Here is a 21,757-nt window from a genome sequence, read left to right as displayed (position 1 = left end):
GTGTTGGATTTCCTGTGGTTGAATAGAGACTACTCTCGTATTTTCTGTTTTGGCCTCCAGGTGTAAGTTTTGTTCTGAGGAAAGCTGATATGAATATAACATACTTTACATAAAAGTGCCTATTTAATTTCTCTTTTTATGTGTTATTATTTTACAGTTAACCTAAGTTCTGATGTAGAAGACAAACTAAAGATTTATCGCGGAGAATTTTGAGAAGGCCTACCTTGAGGCTTACAGAAGCATTCTACAAGGTGAAGGCCCCCGGTACCTGGAGGACAATGGTGTACAGAACTACATGCGCACGCAGACTCCAAGCTGAAGGAGGAGGAGGCTAGGGCTCGCCCAGGTACCTCGAGGAGCGGGTATGGCTGTAACTCGGTCGCAGCTGTAAGTCGATACACTTTTATATGTTTACGTGGGGCTTTAGTTTTCACTTACCAATTAGCTTTGGTCATTTGAAAGAAAAGATATGATTAGCTTAAGCTCAGCTGACAGAAAATAATATCATGTCACTGTGTATTGTCAGTTGTCCATGTGCCTGTGTCTGTTTTGCTTTCACTATTTTGTCATCTAAGACTATAACCTAAGAAGCAAAAGTGAATGGTTTCCATCCACACACCAAAAAGGATTTTAGGGACCGCTCATAATTTATGGCTAGGGAGATGATGATGATTTTTATGAAGAAGCTTTGTACAATGTGATTTCTCTCCCCTCCCCCAGCAACATAAGAATGTCATCTTCAAAATCAATTCAGCAGCGTCCGTGACATCTTACATCTTACATACGTCCTGATTCTTGTTAACGCGATACCTCATGAACTGTTGTACCCAATGTCTTAAAATTTGGTGACAGCTTACATTGGGGGATTACACAGACACCAGGCCCCGACAAAACAAACTTAAGTCTGTGTTTTTACTCAAATTTGAGAAAACGCAGTAAAATGCATTTCCCAGAATAAACTGAAATCAATAATAAACTCAAACTTAGTAGACAATTTGAGTTTGGTGGATAGATTACTTAAGTTGTTTGGGCTTTTTTTATTTAAAAAATGCAGTTGAGTTAAAAATTCAGCTGTTTCAAATTGTCAAACTCAGTTTGAAATTTGAGTAAAAACTAAGTTTGTTTCTGAGAAATCGGGGCCAGTTGATTTGGGTGACCTTGACCTTATCTTCAAGGTGACTGTGACACTTTGACCGCTTTTCAAACTGATGTAAACACGATATCTCATAAAACATTGCACCCAATGTATTCCATTATGTCGACAGCCTGCAATGGGTGATTGTGAAGACTCCAGTCATTTCAGGCATCTCAGATGTGACCAAAAAATAACAAGTAGTCAATATCGCTTGAAATATTTCATTCTTCTTTAGCAGCGGGGACATTGCCACATTAGTGGCAAACACTTGTTCTCTATTACCATCTTTTGAACATTAGGAAAGTCCAAGTTCCAGAATCTGGTGTGCTAGATCTCCCAGGTCTCTAAACGCTACTTAAACATGTGTCAGGACAAGTTATCCTTACAAAATGGTTTCCATTCTAAGGTAGATGTTGGAGTTAGTCACCTAATCGTCTCTCATTTAGTGGTAGTGTTAGTAGTAGTTGTTATTGTAGTGGGATGATGATGATGGTGATGATGTTGATGATTAATTCCTTCAGCTGACAGAGTGTTGTGTGCGGGTGTTGGTGACCGACTTCAAGGAGGCGATTCTACAAGAATGTGCATTGATGATCAAGAACAATGAGACAGAGAGTAAGTTTCCAGCCTGGACTTTTTTCCTTATCCTGACTCATGCTCTTTTGCTTGTCTTCTTCTTCTTCTTCGAACATAGTGGAACACTTGTATCTCCTTATTTGAAGCTCCTTCAAAATAAAATCACTAATTGGTACTCACCACGAGTTGCTCCCCTTTGCTTCCCCTGGCGGAAAGGTGTAAATCACCCTCTGGCCATGTGCTTCACTCTCTCCTTCTTAAGCCCAGTGAGCAGGATGTGAGAGCCCTTGTGTCTCCTTACACACCATATCCTTTGATAATCTCTTAGTTTTACCTCTCATAGGTTACTATAGAGGTATAGCTAGTATCCTTTACTATTTGTATTGATTAATTATCATTATTTCTACTGTTTATTCCGTGTATTACGTGATTGTTCAGTTAACTTTACGTTGATGAAAATCTATGCGATTTGTAGATTACGTTTTCTGCCTCCGATCCACATGTAATATGCCCTAGTTGTTCTCGCCCGTGTGCGTTTAATTCCGTTGCAGTTACTGCATTAATTTATCTCATTCTGCATTTAATAAATATCACCTTTGCGTCTTAAGGCGTGCTGCAGATAGATCCATGCAAACAAAGGGCAAAACATGGCAGAGAGTCAGATATTCCATCCAGTCAGCTGCTAGCGTCGACCCTCTCCGTCTGGTGTTCTGCTAGAGACCCCTGCGGCAGAGGAGCGTGGGGCGCCAGATCCGTTACCTCGAAGAAGCGACCGGCCTCCCCAGACATCTCGTCATTGCAGACCAAGTCTAAGAGGGCCTCATCGTCGTCTCAAGCGCCAGATTGAGGACACCCAGGGCAGCGCCAGACTTCAAAGGAAATCTGAAGACAGCAAGAACTTTCTCAGCGAGATCGTTCCAGCAGCAGAATTGGGCCTCTACGATGATCAGCCGATAATCATCCCGACTTCGGCAGAAGAAGCGACCGGTGTCAGCGACTGTGACTTCTGCAGAGATCACCATGCAGCCTGATGCCTCTACACCGGCGTCAGGCGTCATTGATGTGAACCCCATCGCCAGAAAAGGCGCCCGGCGACTTCGTCTAGATCATCCCAGAAGACATGATCGCGGCAGATTATGAACATCATGGAGGACCACTACAAACTGCGCCAAGCGAAGTCCGAACCCAGCGAAGGCTCCAAGCGTGAACAGCACCCCAGAGGCACCCCGTCAGCGTAGCAGCCAAGGCGATGTCACCTTAGCGAAGGAAGTCCGCACCACCTTGGCGAAGGACCTAGATGTACAGCCTTCGCGAAGGCCTTGCCAGCGGCGGGAGAGATCATCACCATCTTCGATTTCATCTCTAGATATGGACTCAGACCATCAGACATCACGGAAGCCTTGCGAAGGTCATATCATCGATCCCCGGACCCGGGCGCAAATGAAGCTTAGCGAAGGCATTAGAAAGGACATATGATTCAGATCTTCATCATCTAGAAGAACATCGAGGGACTGCCGAAGAGCTTCGCGAAGCTATCAACATTCACCTCACAAGTCTCGAGAAGATCATCCCATAGGCGATCTCCGCCGTTCATCACCAGGTTCGATCACCCGTCAGATCTCCACATAGAAGCGGCGCACAAGTCAACTAGATGCGCCACAAACCTCATCAGATATACAGACAGCTACGCGGTCGAAGAGCATCTACAATTTGTTAATGATGATGGTTTTGAGGATGATGGAGGAATCATATTTTCTGATGCAGAATCACGGTATTGGATGGTCAATAACCTAGATCTCACATCACCATCTAAAAGTGGCAATACAAGCGCCAGGCGTATTTGATGAAGGAAGATGATCCAGATGCAATCACTCTACCCCGATCGACCCGATTGCGGCAGTGCCACAGAATCTAGATGCAGCTTTCCAGAAAGCTCACGAAAGTTCAGATACCACATCTGCCCAACTTTCAAGCCAAGAAGTTCTCCACGCATAACATGGACTCCTTCTACAAGGCCCAGGACATCGATGAGAACTATAAGATCATCAGCGATGTAAAGAACAAGATTTACAAGATGGATGATGTAGGTTGGCTCATATAGAAACCATGGCGAGGCGTATGTTCTTTGGGTTAAATAGATCTAGGGCGATCAATGAGACTCTTATTACTAGATTCGGGGATTCCACGGCGGAAGATGATAGAATGATTTATTCTGCCTTACTTATGCAAAGAAAGATCAGCAGTTTTAGCGGATCATCTTACATCTGTTTCAGCAGCACTGACCTTAGCTTCGTCGTCAAGGCCTCCTAAGCCTCCTGTAATTGGGGAGAACTTTACAGCCCACTTTATACAGCCCGTGGTGCGACAACATCCATCTTTGTGAGAAATCGACAAAGTTAAGCCAAAGGAAGTCTCTAAGGATTCCAGGGAAGTCCTTATGATTAGATCGATGGACACACTAGCCAGCGTCATTAGTCAGACTTCACAAAGATACTCAGGCAGATCTAAGTTCAGGCCTACAAAGAGCAAGAGACAGGAAGATAGCCAGCTCTAGAGGTAAAGATTCTTTTAAAGTAAGCCCATCACGGCAACTATAGAGGAGGATCAGGAAGAGGCAGGACACCCAGAGGTTCCCGCAATTATAGGCAGCTGAAACACAGGTTGAACGACTGGAGTCTTCCACCCCCAGCCGTTCCAGTACAGCCAGCTCAAGTGGGTGGGCGCCTCCAACTACACTGGGAAAACTGGGGAATATTGCAAGACCTTTCGTCTCCAACATTCTTCAACACGGATTTTACGTATCCCTCTACAGGCCAAGCCTCCGCTGACAATCAAACCCCCAAGTTCGATTTACAAAGCGCAACAACTACCAAAGATAAGAGGGCTGTTTCATCACTCCTATCCAAACAGGCCATAGAAGTAATAGATCAAGCAAGCGTCGAGACCAGGTTTCTACTCCCCAGTTTTCCTAGTTCCCAAGAAAAACTCCACGGGAGAAATACAGACTCATCTACAACATGAGCTTTTTCAACAAGAACTATCTCGCCAAACCACGAAGTTTAGCATGATACATTTACCTCAGTTACGCCAGATGATTCGTCCTATGGACTACATGGGCAGCATAGATCTACAGGATGCCTACCTGCATCCCCATTCATCCCGATTCCAGGAAATACCTACGATTTACTCTAGAAGGGCTACATTACCAGTGGAAAGTACTCCCATTGAATATCATCAGCCCCCTGGCTATTCCGCGAGGATAACGAAACCGATTATCAAATTTCTACATCGTCAAAGGGGCTACGCCAGTGCGTTTTACCTCGACGACGGGATACAAGTAGATCAAGATCCACTGCGTCTCAAACTACAGTTAAATTACATCATAAAGCTACTAACACAACTAGGTTGGTTAGTAAACTTACGCAAGTCGGACCTAGTACCATCGCCAAGACCTGCAGTTCCTAGGTATTCGATTCATCACAAATCGCAACCGTATTTTGGTACCAGAAGACCGTTGGCTCAAGATACAGCAGACCATTCCACCAGCTCTACTCTCTCCGTTACCACTGCGACAATGGCAGAGCCTACTAGGTCTTCTCACATCAGCCCAAGACATGACTGTCACAGGCAGATTACAGTTTCGTCCCCCTACAGGTCCTCATCAGCACATCTCAGCGATGTACAACCATTCAGTCTACGAAACATCTCAGACCGCATCTACTATGGTGGACCAAAGAAATCGAATGTCTGCGAAGGGATTTGTTTAGCAGAGCAGGAATACAAAACCCATCTGTATGTAGGCGCGTCACTCCAAGGTTGGGGCTCATCTCACCAACCACACGATATCAGGGTTATGGAATCAGCAAGAATGCAAACTCCATATAAACAGTCTAGAAATGAAAGCTGTAATCAGCGCCATTCTACATTGGAGCACATTTCTACAAAATGCAGCCTAATGATCCATACAGACAATTCGACAGTGGCGTTCTACATAAACAAGCAAGGCTCAGCGATCGATGAACCTTTTGAACCTAAGCTTTCAACTGTTCGATTTAATACAAGATCTAAATCTACATGTCAGAGCAGTGCACATTCCCCGAGACCAGAAATATACTAGCAGGCGGCTCTCTCTCGGCCTCATCTACCATCACCGACAGAGTGGATGATCAACAGGAAATTTTTGCACAGATAATCAAGCAATTAGGGCCGCTAATAGACCTATTAAGCCACGCGATTCAACAATCAGCTACCGACATTATTGTCACCAGTCCCAGACCCCAAGCTTGGGCAGCGGACGCTCTAAGTCTATCATGGGAAGGCCTCAATGCGTGCAGCGTTCACGCCGCCAAGCAATAATACCTCAAGTATTACAGAAAATCAGACAAACACAGAGCCTACAACTCACTTTGGTTACAGCCCTACTGGCGGCCAGAGCGTGGTTTCCCATACTAATTCAAGAAATCGGTCAACCAACACTGGAGCTACCCAAAGCGCAAACCTGTTAATTCATCCTCACCAAACAACAAGTGCACGGAAACCCAGCAATGTTCCAACTACTGCGTATGGACTGTATACAAATGTGTTTAAACAAGAGAGGATATTCTGCCAGGCGGCAAAAGCAGTCACGCTTTGCCTTTACGTTACTCAACTTCGTAGCAACCTTGTACGACGACAAGTGGCACAGTTTAGAAAATTATGCAACAAAGAAAGGGTTTACAGCAAGAGAGGCTTCCACAACCTCAAGTGGCAGACTATTTGTGTTACCTCGCTAAAACAATCAAAAGGTTCAACGATATCAACATATCTTGCAGCTACTTAGTTCTGTAATCACCATGAGAGCGGGTGTCAAATTGATGACAAGATCTCAGAGTTACTGGCCTTTACTACGAGCTTTCCGATTGGAGGACCAAAGCGGAAGTTCCACTTCCAACTTGGGATCTGAATGTAGTGTTACAACACCTCACGGTGAGGTCTATGAACCTTGGAATCGACAAACTTTGAATTTCTCTCACAGAAAACACTGTTTCTGCTATCGCTAGCCACAGCAGCAAGAATGTCTGAAATTCAGCTCTGGATTACGAGAGGATACAGTTTGATGACAATCATAACACAGCGCACCTCGGATTAAGATGGGATTTCATCGCCAAAAATCAACTGCCAGGGTCAACCAGACAGATTATTCCACATCCCGCTTGCTATCCTCTATTCTCGGATCAGAAGATACACAAGACCTATCACTGTGTCCGGTAAGAGCTCAAAAGTTTATTCGCGCGACGATCCAAAACAAGGAGAAGATTTCTCAAACGCTTATTCATCCCCTTATCGCCTCTTAATCAATCAAAACAGAAGTGTCACGGACCACAATATCTATTTGGATAAGGACTGTCATTCTCCGTGGCCTACAAGGCAGCAGGCTTGAACCCACCAACAGCATCAAATCCACATGAGATCAGGGCACTGGCCTCTACCCTCTTCCTGCACTTATTGCTTACGGCTCGAAAGCGTGGCTTGCCAGACGATGTCAAAAGGCGTAGAACTGCAATCACTTCCTGGTCTCGGCTGCTTACTGCGTCTGCGCATGCGTCACGGAAGGTGGCGTCAGCCACCTCAGATTATTGCTTTTACATGCGCGCCTCGTTAGGCGTGTTGTTTGCCAGCTCAACTTGTATCCTCACGGGATTATATTTTGTGAAGCATTAATAAAGACTGACTTTGTGTGTATTTTGTTTTGTACCTCTCACGAGAAGTGTAGGTATTATCTTTCACTTTCTTTTTGTCATTCAGTAGTTCTGTGTAGTGATGTCGTTCGTTTATACGGTCCGTCATCACACTTTCACTTCGCCATTAAAACACTTTGCCGTATTTGATACGTCGTTGTGTTTCATTTGGTTCAGGCTTATATACTATACCATATAATAGTGGTATATTTATTGTGCCTGTATTATGGTCTCTTAAACTTTCAGTTATTTTGAGACTTTTGTTCTCAACTTTGCTGTTATATTCATTACTTTGTATGTGCGTTTACTGGGTTTTCTGCTTCATTGCAGATCTATGTACAGCCAGTTGTATACATTGTCGAGGTGGGAAGTCTCGTAAAGACCCTCATCCCGATGTTTGAAATGTACTACTCAATGTACCTCTGGCCATAAATGTGCCAGCTGCGCTGTGCTATCACCCAAGAGTTTCTCCGTTTATCTACAGGTTGTTAAGAAGCCTGGGACAACAGAGGCGGAAGAGTATGTCTACTACTTCGACACCGGTCTTGGCGACCACCACTACGTCTCGTCAAGTGTTCGCGGCGTCAACTGTGTCAACGAATCGCCTGTCACCAGCATTCAGATTATGTCTTACGCCGCTTATGTCGCGGGTGTTACAGCGTTTGGCTTGCTTTGCAACGTCGCGGATCGGATCGGTACCTGGCGCGGCAGGCACTCCCTCACCTCCTCGCTGTTGCCGATGTCATCTCCACAGCGACCGATGGGCCAGCAGTTTGCGCCCGTATCAGACACCCCAGCCAGTGTTCCCGGGGCAGGCGCCTTATCGCGTATCAACCACATACGGGGTTTCCAATGCCTCAGGCGTCTATGATGCAAACGCCATCGGCCACCAGCAGTTTGATGTATCCACGCTCAGCACTCTCTTGACTTTACTATCAGGTCAAGCGGTACATCAGCGCCTATGCCGTTTATGCCACCAGCTACATCGGCCTCTCCCCTCACGGGCCTCCAGCGCTTGCCACCTTTGCCACCTCCGGCGATTTTGAGCCTCTGCCCCTCTCCAGCATCGGTGCCTATCTTGTCAACTTTGTCTGCTCCTGTGCCTCGCTTCGCGTCTCCCGTTCGCGTCCCACGTCTTCGACGAGGCGAACATAGGTCGAGACCTCGTAGTAAAGGCGTCTTCTGCTAAAGGCGTCGTCTGCACGTAGCCGTTCCCCTTTGCCGTTTAAGTTCACCGTCCTCTGAGAGGGACTTTGCCCCAGACTATGAGGAAGACCGCGGGCTCTAATCACCTTGGCTTTGATCACGTGTTTGACTGGATTGCTGATCGTTTAATAGCCTCAGTCCCTTCACCAGGCCCTGATGTTGCAAAGTCACTTACTATTTGGGACTCGCCTTCCTTAATGTTACCAGCACATGAGGCGGTCAGAGATTCTCTCTACCCTTGATGAAGATTTCGCGGGAATGTCTCTCAACCCAACTATTAAAGCGCCTAGAGTGCGTCGTTGATGACTATCCTATTCATGGCTTGGACTTTGCCCAGACAGTGACTAAGGTGGATGAGGAAATGAAGCGTGTGACAGGTTCTTCCTCTGTGTCCTCCTATAAAGTTCAGGATACAAGGGTCGCGGCTTTGGACTTAGAGCTTAAAGCGTATGCTCCGCCCTATATCGGCATTGGCGTCAGCGACTGATGCCATCACTCAGGATCTTAAGGAAATAAATCCGGATCGACTGGATCATCTTACAACTATGATGCTATGGCGGGGTAAAGTGATCACTGACCTGCGTGAACACCTTAGGTCGGCTTGCCAGCGGCGTGCGTAATTAAATTAAACAAGGCTTCCTCTCCTTTTCTTCATGGGATTGAATTTCAGCGGAAATTATTCCACCAACCCTGGTCATCGTCGTCACTGTTTAACGATGCCATTCATGATGTTTATCGGCAGGTGTGTGATTTTGCCAAAGGGGAGACTGCCTTGGCGTTTCAAAGGGACAGCGTCCTGCCTCCATCGTCATCCAACACCTACCAGCCTCGGCGACCGTCTGTTCGGCGTGCCAGAAACTCAGCGCCGTCTGCGTGGCAGGGGCGTGGTGCCAAGCCTAGATCAGACAGGGGTGGATATCAGCGTCGCCGTGCTCCGCCCAGAGGCGGCGGCGTGAGGGGCAAAGTGAAGTGAGGGACCGCATGCGACTGGACACTCCCACCTCCAGTCGTCCCAGTTTATCCTACACGGTAGGTGGGAGAATAGGGATCTTTTGGGAAAATTGGTCCATCCTAGAGGATCCATCGTCACCGATATATTGAGGCAGGGGTTTGGCTCCCCTCCTCTCCGATCCACCTCTGACAATGTTCCCGCTCCGCACAATCACTCTCAGGTTCAACACAACCTTCTAGCGGAGAACATAGCGATTTTGTTGGAGAAAAGAGCCATCGAACTCCTCCCGTATCCCATCATAACACCAGGGTTTTATTCTCCAATATTCTTAGTGCCGAAGAAAGGGTCCGCGAAAATGAGGATGATTCACAATCTGTCCTATTTCAGCGAGACTTTCCTGGAGCGTCCTCCGCACTTCGAATGGCGTCCCTCGAATACCTCAAATCTATGGTATCGTCAGCGACTTTCTCATCAGCCTGGACCTACAGGATGCATACCTCCATGTTCCAATAAGCCCCAGCGACAGGAAGTACCTGCGCTTTATTTTCAACAATCAACATTTCCAATGGGCTGTCCTCCCATTTGGAATTTCAACGGCCCGTGGTTGTTCACCGCGTATCACAACTCCTATTTCCCGGTATCTACATTTGAGGGGCATCAATTTCGACCCGTACCTGGACGATTGCCTTATGCACCTGTTAGACCGTCTACTTCTTATACAACAACGGGATTTCACCCTTCGTCTGTTGCGCCAACTAGGGTGGCTGGTCAACTTGGACAAATCGGAGCTTGTCCGACTCACACTCTGACGTTCATCGGAGGCCATTTCCAGACGGACAAGAACCTAGTTCAGATTCCCCTGGACAGGTGGGACAAGATTCAGTCTCTGATTCCACGTGCACTCTCCCAACCTCTGTCCCTCAGAGAGTGGCAGTCACTTCTGGGATTGTTGACGTCGGCGCAGGATCTTACCAGCAGAGGGCGTCTTCAACTTCGTCCTCTGCAGCGGTTTCTTCAACCATACATTCGTCGGGCAGACGTTCATCAACGGTTTTGCCTTCCACCTCAGTTACATCGCTATCTTCTTTGGTGGACTCGCCCATTGAACGTCTTAGGAGGAGTCTCTTTGACAGAGCAGCCTCCGGATTGCCAACTGTTCGTGGACGCCTCCTGCAGGGTTGGGGCTCCACTTACGACCAGACAGCCTCCGGCCTGTGGTCGGTCAACACATCAACTGGCATATAAACAGTCTGGAGTTGGAGGCCGTGATCCTCGCTATTCATCATTGGGCACATCGACTACGAGGAACTTGTCTTCTAGTGGCTACAGACAACACCACGGTCGTATGGTACATCACGAAGGCAAGAGTCGACACACTCACAGTTTCTCCTCGATCAGACATTTCGCTCTTTCAACTGGTCGACGATCTCCACATTCTGTTGAGAGTTCGGCATATTCGAGGGTGCCGCAATATACTAGCAGGCGGCTCTCGAGACCGACAGAGTTGCTCCCCGCGGAGTGGATGCTACACAAGGAGGCCTTCACTCTTTTAAGTCACGCACTGGGTTATCCAAACATAGATCTGTTTGCCACCAGCCAAAACCATCAACTGCCAGTGTATGTGTCCCCTGTCCCAGATCCAGCGGCTTGGGCGGTGGATGCTCTCAACCTATCATGGGAGGGACTTCACGGCGTATGCGTTCCATACCAGTTCTATTACCCAAAGTTCTCGCAAAAGTCAAGGGAGACAACTTGCTACGACTAATTTTGGTCGCCTTGGTGGCCAGCCAGGAACTGGTTTCCCGTTCTACAAAGTCTAGTGGTAGGAGATCCTTCCCTCTACCCGTGGAGGAACGTTCTAGTGCACCCTCACAGCCATCTTCCGCATCCGGCTCCAGACCGATTCAATCTGCACGCGCATGGACCATTTGCAGAAAGCACTGAGTGCTAAGGGTTTTCGGCTAGAGCAGCCAAAGCCATTCGCGGCGCACAGAACTTCTACTAGACATTTGTATGGCGACAAGTGGCAGTCGTTTGAGCGTTTTTGTGTTACCAAGAAGCAGGATCCGCTGACTGTGTCTCCTCAGTTCATAGCAGATTTCTTACTTTATCTCCGAACATCCAGGCGTCTGAAGGGAGGCACCATTGCCACGTATTTGGCGGCAATTAGCTCTGTTTTAGCGATTCCCACTGACAGAAGGATTTCCAAAATCCCAGAATTACAGGCCATGCTTAAGCTCATTCCGACTTGAAGACCAGAAGTTGAAGTTTAGATCCGCCCGGCATGGAATCTCAACACTGTTTTAGACCATCTCCGTGGTGCACCGTATGAACCTCTTGATAACGCTTCCCTCGCTGATTTATCCAGGAAGACGGCATTTCTGTTGTCATTAGCGACTGCGGCTAGAGTGAGTGAGGTTCACGCCCTTGGCGTGACTAGGATCAAGTTTGAACGCGTCGTCGTCATGGTTCTGTGCACTTAGGTATGTGTTGGGATTTCATCGCTAAAACCAACTACCAGGACAACCTGATCGCCAGTTTTCCATCCCGCCATTATCATCTATTGTTGGCTCTGAAGGCGATGCGGAATTACTGTTATGTCCGATTCGATGCGCTCAAAACTTACATTGATCGCACCAAAGGCGTTCGTGGTACAAGGAAGCGTTTATTTCTTCCACTGTCCCGGCGTCGCAGTCAGATGTCAGCAAAACACTATTGCCTTATGGTTAAGAACAACCATTCTTCAGGCATATAAAGCGGCTGGGCTGGACCCTCCTACGTCCTCTCATCCCCACGAGATTCGAGCACTTGCTTCCGACTATGGCACTTCACAGTAATTGCACTGTGTCATCCATTATGCAAGGTTGTTTTGGCGGTCGGACACAGTGTTTGCCAGTCATTACTTGCGTGACATGGCTGTCAAGGACGTTAATGATGTCCACAGCTTCGGACCATTGGTGGTTGCTCAGCAACTTCGCCATTCCCGAAGAAAGTGACCCTCCTGCCTTGTGTTTCCTTCCACGGACCACCATGTGGGGAATGAGTTGTTTTTCTTCACAAACAACTAGGTATGTCAGTTAAGGAGTTATCCTTGTTTTTCAAGTCCATGCTTTTGCTGCATTCCTTAAGCTTCACCAGCTTTAAAATTAGTGGGTTCTTTTCATTTAAGACGCAGTCTTATTTGCGAATTACCGCTACTTGATCGTCCCTTCGCTAATTCGCTCTCTGTTATAGGCGCGTTATCAACGCTTCCCGAAAGCACGGGATTACGGATTGAGCTGGCTGCTATTACGTGTTTGGCGATCCCTCAGATGACACGCCCACCTTCCAGCCTGTCGGATAAAGTGCAGGAAGTAAGTAGTGCAGGATTAGTTAAAAATTTAGTAAAATCTAAATATTTTTTATATTTGTATACTTATCCTGCACTACTTATGATAAGGGCCCACCCTGTGCTATCAGCTACCTCCCGCTTAGTTTTGCCATCTGTGGGATTTCTAAGCAATAATCTGAGGTGGCTGGCGTCACCTTCCGTGGCGCATGCGCGAAACAGTAAGCAGCCGAGACCAGGAAGTGATTGCAGTTCTACGTCTTTTTGACATCGTCTGGCAAGCCACGCTTTTCGAGCCGTAAGCAATAAGTGCAGGAAGTAAGTAGTGCAGGATAAGTATACAAATATAAAAAATATTTAGATTTTACTAATTTTGCAAAGTTCTTACTTCAACCTTTCCTTTGTTGCTAGGGAACGCATGCGTGGAATCCGAGGTAAGTCGGTGAAGAAAAGCCGGGACTGGATCATGGAGAAGAAAGAGAGACGGCGGAGGCAGGGGAGGTAAGTCTCACTCCACTTGGATAGGCTTTAACAGGGGAGGTAAGTCTCACTCCACATGGATATTCATTGACAGGGTGTAAGTGGTTGGGTGCAGTGGAGTGGTCATGGAAATTTTTGCGATGAAAGAGTAAGATCTATTCCGTTCATAATATGTTCCTCTAATGAAAATCTGCGGAAGTAATGACTACTTGGATGAAAATGGTTTTACTTCCCCTGCAGCTTTTCCTGGTTATGTTGTCGGCATAAGTCACCAGATTTACAATCAGGGGGATATTACAAATTTATTTGGTGGGTTTAACAACCAGATTATTGAAGAGTCTAATCTGATCCTGCCTCGTAACTGCTTGTGAGGTGGTTCTTCAAACACAACATGCAGGCTGAAATCTTGTTTTTCCTGACAACAGCACATTGGGTATGTCCACAAAATTAATATGGTTTAACAGTATCTTTATTCATATGTATATTTGTGTTTACGTAAATGCCGATGTATATCTGTACAACTAATCATTACTTGTATTGTTTCAGAGATGTACGTCCAGACACAAAGTACACAGGGCGACAGCGGAAACCCAAATTCTGACGAATGTTGTTTGTTGTAAATAAAGTATATATGTACAGTGGCTATCAAACAGTTATGTTGTTGTATTTGCTAATCATCCAGTTAGACAAGGTTCCCTGAAATTGACTATAGGTTATATACAGTGATTGTATTTCATGTTTTGGGTAATTCGGAGAGTGATACATTTTGTCAGATTTTTGTGTGTGTATCTCTTGGTGAGCTTGGGCATGAACTGACTTTAATGTTTGATTGTTTTAAAATACAGTTAAAGGCTCCAGTTCAGAGGGAGTTTTCAGTGAGTCACATGTAGTGTTCAATAATTGGTCAATAACAGTGTCACATTCAATATCTTCCAATAACTGCATCAAAATACTTATGGGTTATATTATTGGTAGGTGAGATCTGTGAGAAAGTATATGCACAGCTGATTGCTATTTCGGGCTTAGTTTAGTATACAAATACAGTATCTTTACATATAGGCCAATTGTAATATATTTATATAATGGTTAAACAATAGCAATAAATTCATGGCATTTTATCAAACCTGAGGCAGTTTGCAACTTTAGATCCCCAACAACCTCTATTTTGTGGTTGAGATGACTTGGTAGATTGCATATCATCCACTCCCTGTAGTGTGGATTGATGCTCACAATATCAGTCACTGGTTTGCTCCGTCCAAACTGAAAATATTGTTTACAGGCCACTGTCATTCTACTGAGACTGGCATAAAACACCAAACTATTCCAGTTATAACATAGCAAGATAATTTGGAAGGAAAGCCTGACATGAATTTCCACAAGCACCGGTAGAGTGCTGATGAACGAAGGACCAGGATTTGAACCCAGCGGGGTACAACTCCAAAACCCAAAGTGATACAAATTCAAAATGCTTGCCACTTTGGTGAATCTCATAAGCATAGTGCTGGCAATTGCTGTTTTTGTTTTGTTTTGTTTTGGCTTTTTTTTCTTTTTTTTTTTTTTTGGGGAGCTGGGTTTGGGTTTGTTTTGGTTTTTTTAAATCAGAGGAAAAGAGGAAACAGGGATTTGAACCCACAATCATAGGTTCAACTATGCATCAGAGTGTGCCCTTGCGTGAAAAGTTGGTTGTTTAACACCACATTCAGCAATATGGCTGTGGTCTGTAAATAATCAAGTCGGGACCAAACAATCCAGTGATCAACAGCATGAGCATTAATCTACGCAAATGGGATACGATGACGTGTGAATCAAGTCAGCGAGCCTGACCACCCGATCTATGACTAGCATGGGTTACTGAAGACCACTCCTAACCCAGATCTTCACAGGTCTGCATGAAAAGAAGTACTGTTGATCAAATAACAGTTGGAACTGGTGTTAGGATGCAGCACAACATGATGAAATACTTCTGACACAATAAAGAACTGCAGCACAACAGAGACACACATTATGAGGGAAGTAAAGTTTAATTTCTCAATATTTGTTGTCGTTACAAAAACCCTACCAACTCTAATTAGATTAGGAAACTGGTGGTGTCACTACATCTATCACGACGATACACAAAGGTCACTACTGTGACCGTCCACAACTACGTGTAGTTGTGTTGCTACTGATGACCACCCTTGCTCGCTGGCTGGCGATCTCAACTACTACATTACACTGCTGCTGCTAAGGGACACAAATTGGATTAAATTAAAACTCCAATACATGTTATATGGCATATTGAGGCCCTCACAAACAACTGCTGTGAGAATGTGGAAACTTACAAATATTTACGAAAAAGGATTTTTTTGTCAATGAATGTCGTTATTCATACATTGGAATGCATATCACCTAAAACAGAGAAAAATGAACGATGCATGAAAATGAAACCTTAGCTATCGCGATGGTATATTTGGCTGTCATACTAAAGCGACACTTAGAAAAGACACTATGTTGTCTATAAAAGAAACGGTTATGACATAGAGGATGAAAATATCAAAAGTGTAACCGTTAAAACACGAGAATTTAGTGACACATTGAATAAAGAAATAGACATTCCAAATGAAGTGATACTTTCATCACTACAAAATATCATTCATCTACCATGGTTCAAAAATATTTTAAAAATTCTGAAAGAAACCTATATTTATCCAATATGGCAGCTGTTCGGGACAAATGTTATCAGACAACATTTCTGAGTTCCTAAAATATGAAATTTGAATGCACTGTTTTTCTTTTTAAAAGACATCAAACAAACAGATAGCATGGACAGTCCCATACATCCAATAAAAACATTTATGAGATAAAATAAAACGTTGAGCAAAATCTGGACACAGGTAAAACTAGTTTCAGGAAAATACTTTTTGTCCAACAGATGTTGAGGTCCAGCAAGAAGTACTTGTAAAGCCTTGCTTTATCTCAGCAAGATTCAATTGCAAGGTGAACATAGCAATTCTGAAGTTAAACATTGATACAGTGCAAGTTTGAAACTGATATGCCACGCCAGCTTAAACCAATGCCATACATCTTCACATCAGCGGCAGTTGAAAGCTTGTATCTACAAAGCGTAGAGTGCAACTGCTTGTGACCACACAGTGTAAACCTTAAAATCATAGAATATCAATAACTGATTAAATCAAATGAACAAATAGGTACCCATGTTAAACATTTCACTGAGCTGAATTATTGACACTAGAAAGTCCTGTACGTAATGTGTTTAAATGGACTCCGTGACTGTGACAAGCTCTTTCAATGTCGTCTAGTCGACGTTCCCTTCCAAACATTTAAAATACATGTAGTGACGTTGTTCGGGTCTTTCTTTGCATCAATCTATTACTTCATTTCTTATGTGCTTGTGGAAAAATTAAATATGATAAAGACATTTTGTGGTGTTAAAATAACCACATTTATATTACTTTTCACCAGTCAGTCAATGAGTGAGTGAGTTGAGTTTAACGCCACTTTGGATGTTATTCCAGTTCAATCATGGCGTGTCAGCTTATTGTGAGAAGAAAGCCTGAAGCGATTCGGGTTTCACATGTTTACCGCTTTGGTGAAACCCACATGCAAGGCTATGGTGCTGACAAACCGACATAATTTTGGCAAATCTGGTTTTGAACCCATAATCAATGGTTTCTGGCATACCCAAGGGAGACAACTCCACAAGAATGTTGATGCAGGCCTCAGATTGTGAAACACATGCACAGCTACAGTGCTGACATACTTAGAAAACTAATTGGGGTAAACTTGGATTTGAACCACCAATCATAGGTTCCTGGTGTGTTCAAGGGATGCAACTCTGATGATATTAGCTGAATATGTTGTGAAATCTTCACAAAAAACAGAAACATATGTTGACAACATTTACATCTGAAATTATGTGTAGAATGGTATAGATATGGATCAGTGAGTTAGTTTGTAAACAATGATTAATCCCTTTCAATTATCTGATAACTTTTCTTTAAAGGGGTCGAAATTAGATTTTCGATATGGCTACCAAGGCAGCCATTACGAGACAACACCTAAATTTCTGAGGTTTCTGAAAAGACGAAGACCAGATATACAAAAGGGCAGCTGACCATTTGAACACTTGACCTGGCACCATCTTCAACATGATCATGTATTACATGAGAACCTTTCCCATAGGGTGACCATTATTCATGATATTGCATAGGAGCCTAATATACCTCATTTGTCCCGTGGAGATAACATGAAATATCACTATGGTTACCATACAAATGAATACTGTTTGCCTCACAACTGAACTTATCACAGTGACAAGCAGTATTAAACATATTTCCTTCACACTTGCATATTGTCAAACAAAATAATTTAGAATGGAATTTTTTTTAAAGAATTAAAACAAAAGCCATAATGAGAATGTTAAAATCACTGATAGATAGTTGGGGGTCTGACGGACGATGTGTATTTATGAGTTACTTGTCATGGAATCACAAAAATTACCCTTGACGTAACAAAAAAGGGGAATTCTGTGGATCTGCAGAAAATTCTCATCTCTACCACAAAAAGGAAAGTATTTCATAGTTTTCATCTGTTGTAATTTCCCCAATAATACTCCTGATACAAATAAGACTTACAACACAGCCATGATTTGTAGTTTCGTTCCAGCAAAATCTATACTGATAGTTACGGCAAATATCTAATAAATCTATGCCACACCTATCTGTCTAACTGAAATATGTCAAGATGTTAACATGTAAAGTTACATATCAAACAATGAAAGAATATGGCACAAAAACATTTATCAAATGAAAAGGTGAAACATGTTATTGTGATGAGGCAATGAAACAAATCAAATCGGGAAATGTAGTGATGCAGCTACAGATGAGTCCGAACATCTTCCACGGTGATGACACATGCATCTCAAGAATTATTTCTATGTGATATAATATTTATCACACTCATTAACATGTCATGCAGAAAAGCTAATCTACAATCTCCTTACAATTCAGATCTTTTACTTCCATACAATACCACTTTTTAAACCCTGATGACTCCTCTAAAAAATCGGAAAATTTGGTGAGTAATATAAACTATACACAACACAAATATTCCTTCTTTGGTATTCGTTCAAGTGAGGATGTTATGGCTCTCAGAAACAACAGGATGTGTAATATGTATAATATTTATATATGTATAATATGGCCATATTCATTGATATTCCGAACAGGTCAGTTTAGTTCGTTCTATGGGATGAAAACAGAACTCAAATGTCAGAATGCTTTGCACACTCATTCCAGAAATTTAGAAGTCTCAACACTGGCTGGCCCTACGTGATCGAAAACTGAGATGACATCAGAGCTACCGGCTGAGGTGTCGTATCGGAGTAAAAGATACAAGTTTTATGAGATTGTCTAATCTACAGAATATATTTTCTGACAGAGAAGGTGTCATTATTTCCTTGACAGTAATACTTGTTTGACTGTACTAGTAATAGTAAACTTCAATGTAGAATAATTATATTATTCATTTACAAACATGTACAAGATGTTATCTTCGTCAATATTTCACATGTTTCAAACTACGTTTCTCCATCACCTGTGACTACATACAACCACTGTCCAGTGTCGTTGCTCTTTTTAACCAATAAATTCAACAACATGAAAACCAGGAATCCTCAGACTAATAAGCCTTCAGAATACACAAACAACAATATACAGAAAACCATGCGCCCATCACCTACAGGTTGCTTAGATATCAGCAACCATAGGATTCAGACAGAGCTTGTACTCAGTTTATGGTCGTGCGAACGTGATTATCCTCATTTCATTACCTGACCATAAACAGAAACATAAAACCATAAACTGGTCTCCCGCCTCCGTTGTGCACACAACACAAAGCCAGCTAGTTGAGATAAAGCATGAGACAGGGTACCAGTCTAAATGTGATTCCACAATAATTGGTTGTATATATTCACTGGTGATTGGACAACGTGTTGTAGACAAACCTGTGAGATATTGGTGATGAAGATGTAGTGTGTTGTAACCTCGATGGTCCCATCTGTATAGCAGGGGAAATCCACAGAGCAGGCACACCAGACACGTACACAGATATACAGTATTCCACTCCACACCTCCAGGCCTTACATTTACCACTTCGAGTGCTGCCATACCCAACGTTTTACACACAGTAGACCCACACTAAGTTTATCCACTCCTGTTATATATATCATATTCAACCTTAACACTTCTTGATTATCATGTGTATTATATCTCCAATCTATCAAGTCAAATGCCCTGAACCCAACTGCACCATAACTCTATCAAGCCAAGTCTATCAGATCTCTGATATAGCTCAGGAGGTCTCTCATCCCAAGAGCAACTTAACTGTTCTGCTTAACGGTAACTTATCACAACACTAATCTATTTGGGCTCAAAACAAACCTGTAGTCATGAAAGATCCAGTGTGTTTATCATAAGAAAATGGAGAAATACGACCCTGGATTAACAAGCCTGTATTTTTACCTTCTTCTCTCCAATACAAAGTGTTCATCATGATAAATGTAAGGTCTGAATGCTTGAGACAGTTTGTCAAGTTAGAGTCATCCTGTTGTTCACATAGACATCGTCCAGGTCAAAAATTAATTCAAGTTTTCAGATTGATACTGTAACAGTGATATATCTTGGCATAGGGCAAAACAATGCAACATGCATATATGACACTTTGCTGGTACAGTGATATACCTTGGTTAAACAGGACAGTCAATGATATACTGCGGTACAGCAAGACAGTTTGCTGTAGCCAGATCAAACCTCTGTACAAGACTGTATCCTGTAAACATGATATATCCTGGTATGAAACATTAGGCTATAGAAGTGATGTATATTGGTACTAGAAAGGATGCCATAAGAGTGATATATCCTTGAACAAGCCAGTATGCTATAATATTGATATATCCTGGCACAAGAAGCCATAATGCTATAAAATTACATATCCAGGCACAGGACAGAATGCTACAACTAAGAAATATCTGCTACAAGACAGTATGCTATCATTATGATATAGGGTGCATTGCAAACAACCAATCGCTTGCAAGCGATGTACAGCGATTCACCTGACAACAGAGTGCTAACTTTCAGCTGCTTCCAATCGCACCAATCGCTGGATGAAGTTGCTTCGATCTCAAACCAAAATGGCGTCTTAAGGACATTTGAAGTCGACGACTGAACAAGAATTGTTTGACTTGATCAGCAGGGAAATGGCAAAGACTGCTTACATCTCAGCATCCTCAGTTTGTTCCACATCTTCAATGTAGTCATCAACAATAATAAATTCATCACTCATCATCGAGATTCTTCTAACGTTCTTCATTAGGATGAGATGAGCAAACGGTGATTGCTCCGCCATTTGGAGTGAGAAACGCTTCGAGCTGTTGCAAACCCGGGTTAAGTGATTCATTTGCTTACTCTAAGATTCCCGCCTTGCAACACACCCACATTCTTTACCAACAGGACAGTATGTCATAACACTGATATATCGTGGTACAAGAAAGTATGTCATAAAAATGATCTATGACGGAAACACTGTTACAGGCAGGATGACTATAACTCACCAAGTATTTCAGATGTCAGTGGATAACAATAATATGAATAACAATGATGATAATAATAATAATACAAGCTGTCTAGGTACGGTGAATGATCTACCTGGAATGCATAGTAACCGGTGATAAACAATGCAGAACAATCGTCAGTCTGACACACTGCGTGGACCCTGGAGCAGATGCTGTTCAGACGACACAATACTTGTCACAATCAGCCTTCTCACCTCTATAATGAATCATGGCAGGTGTATATAATCAGGGCTTCACAGATAACAATTAACGCTAGGCTGAAACGCGGAGGACATACCACTAGCTATCATTTTCCTGTTGTCAACTCTTTTTCTCTTAAGATCCCTAAAATATTGCCTGTTTCTGACACTTTCCCAAAATGACCACACCAGCTTGTCTCACATTAAATGAGATCGTTTACTGTGACCCTGTATCTCTCAATGTGGATATCTGAGGAAACGCTCTAATGGACAGTGGGCAAAACTGACAACTAAATCTCAATGAAGAAAGTGTGGGTTCTTCAGCCAATCAAATGTAAGCTTTGTAAAATAATTTGTCGTTATTTCTGTCATTTACCCACTTGATCCAGATTTTTCAATCATGGCAAAAGAAAATTGTCATTGAACACAAATATTCCATTAATGGTACTCCCTTTAGGGAATATGAGCCATGAAACGACTGGATGTATAAAACACCCAAAACATTACAGTAAAATGGAACTTATATATCTACATTTAGAACTTGTTATTTAAGT

The 21,757-nt window shown here is 43.3% G+C and overlaps 2 long non-coding RNA genes across 2 annotated transcripts; both read left to right on the top strand.

Moving 5' to 3' along the window:
* The first annotated feature begins 1,145 nt into the window (after positions 1-1,145).
* On the top strand, positions 1,146-21,026 carry LOC124263936. The gene is made up of 4 exons (XR_006895000.1): positions 1,146-1,281; positions 10,464-10,468; positions 13,098-13,106; positions 21,016-21,026. It is a non-coding gene; the product is annotated as an uncharacterized LOC124263936 (long non-coding RNA).
* Positions 13,324-14,037, top strand: LOC124263929. The gene is made up of 2 exons (XR_006894993.1): positions 13,324-13,415; positions 13,941-14,037. It is a non-coding gene; the product is annotated as an uncharacterized LOC124263929 (long non-coding RNA).
* Positions 21,027-21,757: the final 731 nt, after the last annotated feature.

The sequence above is a fragment of the Haliotis rubra genome, unplaced genomic scaffold, assembly GCF_003918875.1.
Source record: "Haliotis rubra isolate DU_JTF1 unplaced genomic scaffold, ASM391887v1 Scf1201, whole genome shotgun sequence".
NCBI lineage: Eukaryota > Metazoa > Mollusca > Gastropoda > Lepetellida > Haliotidae > Haliotis > Haliotis rubra.
The sequence above is the reverse complement of the archived record's forward strand: the minus strand, read 5'-3'. Positions and strand labels throughout refer to the sequence as shown.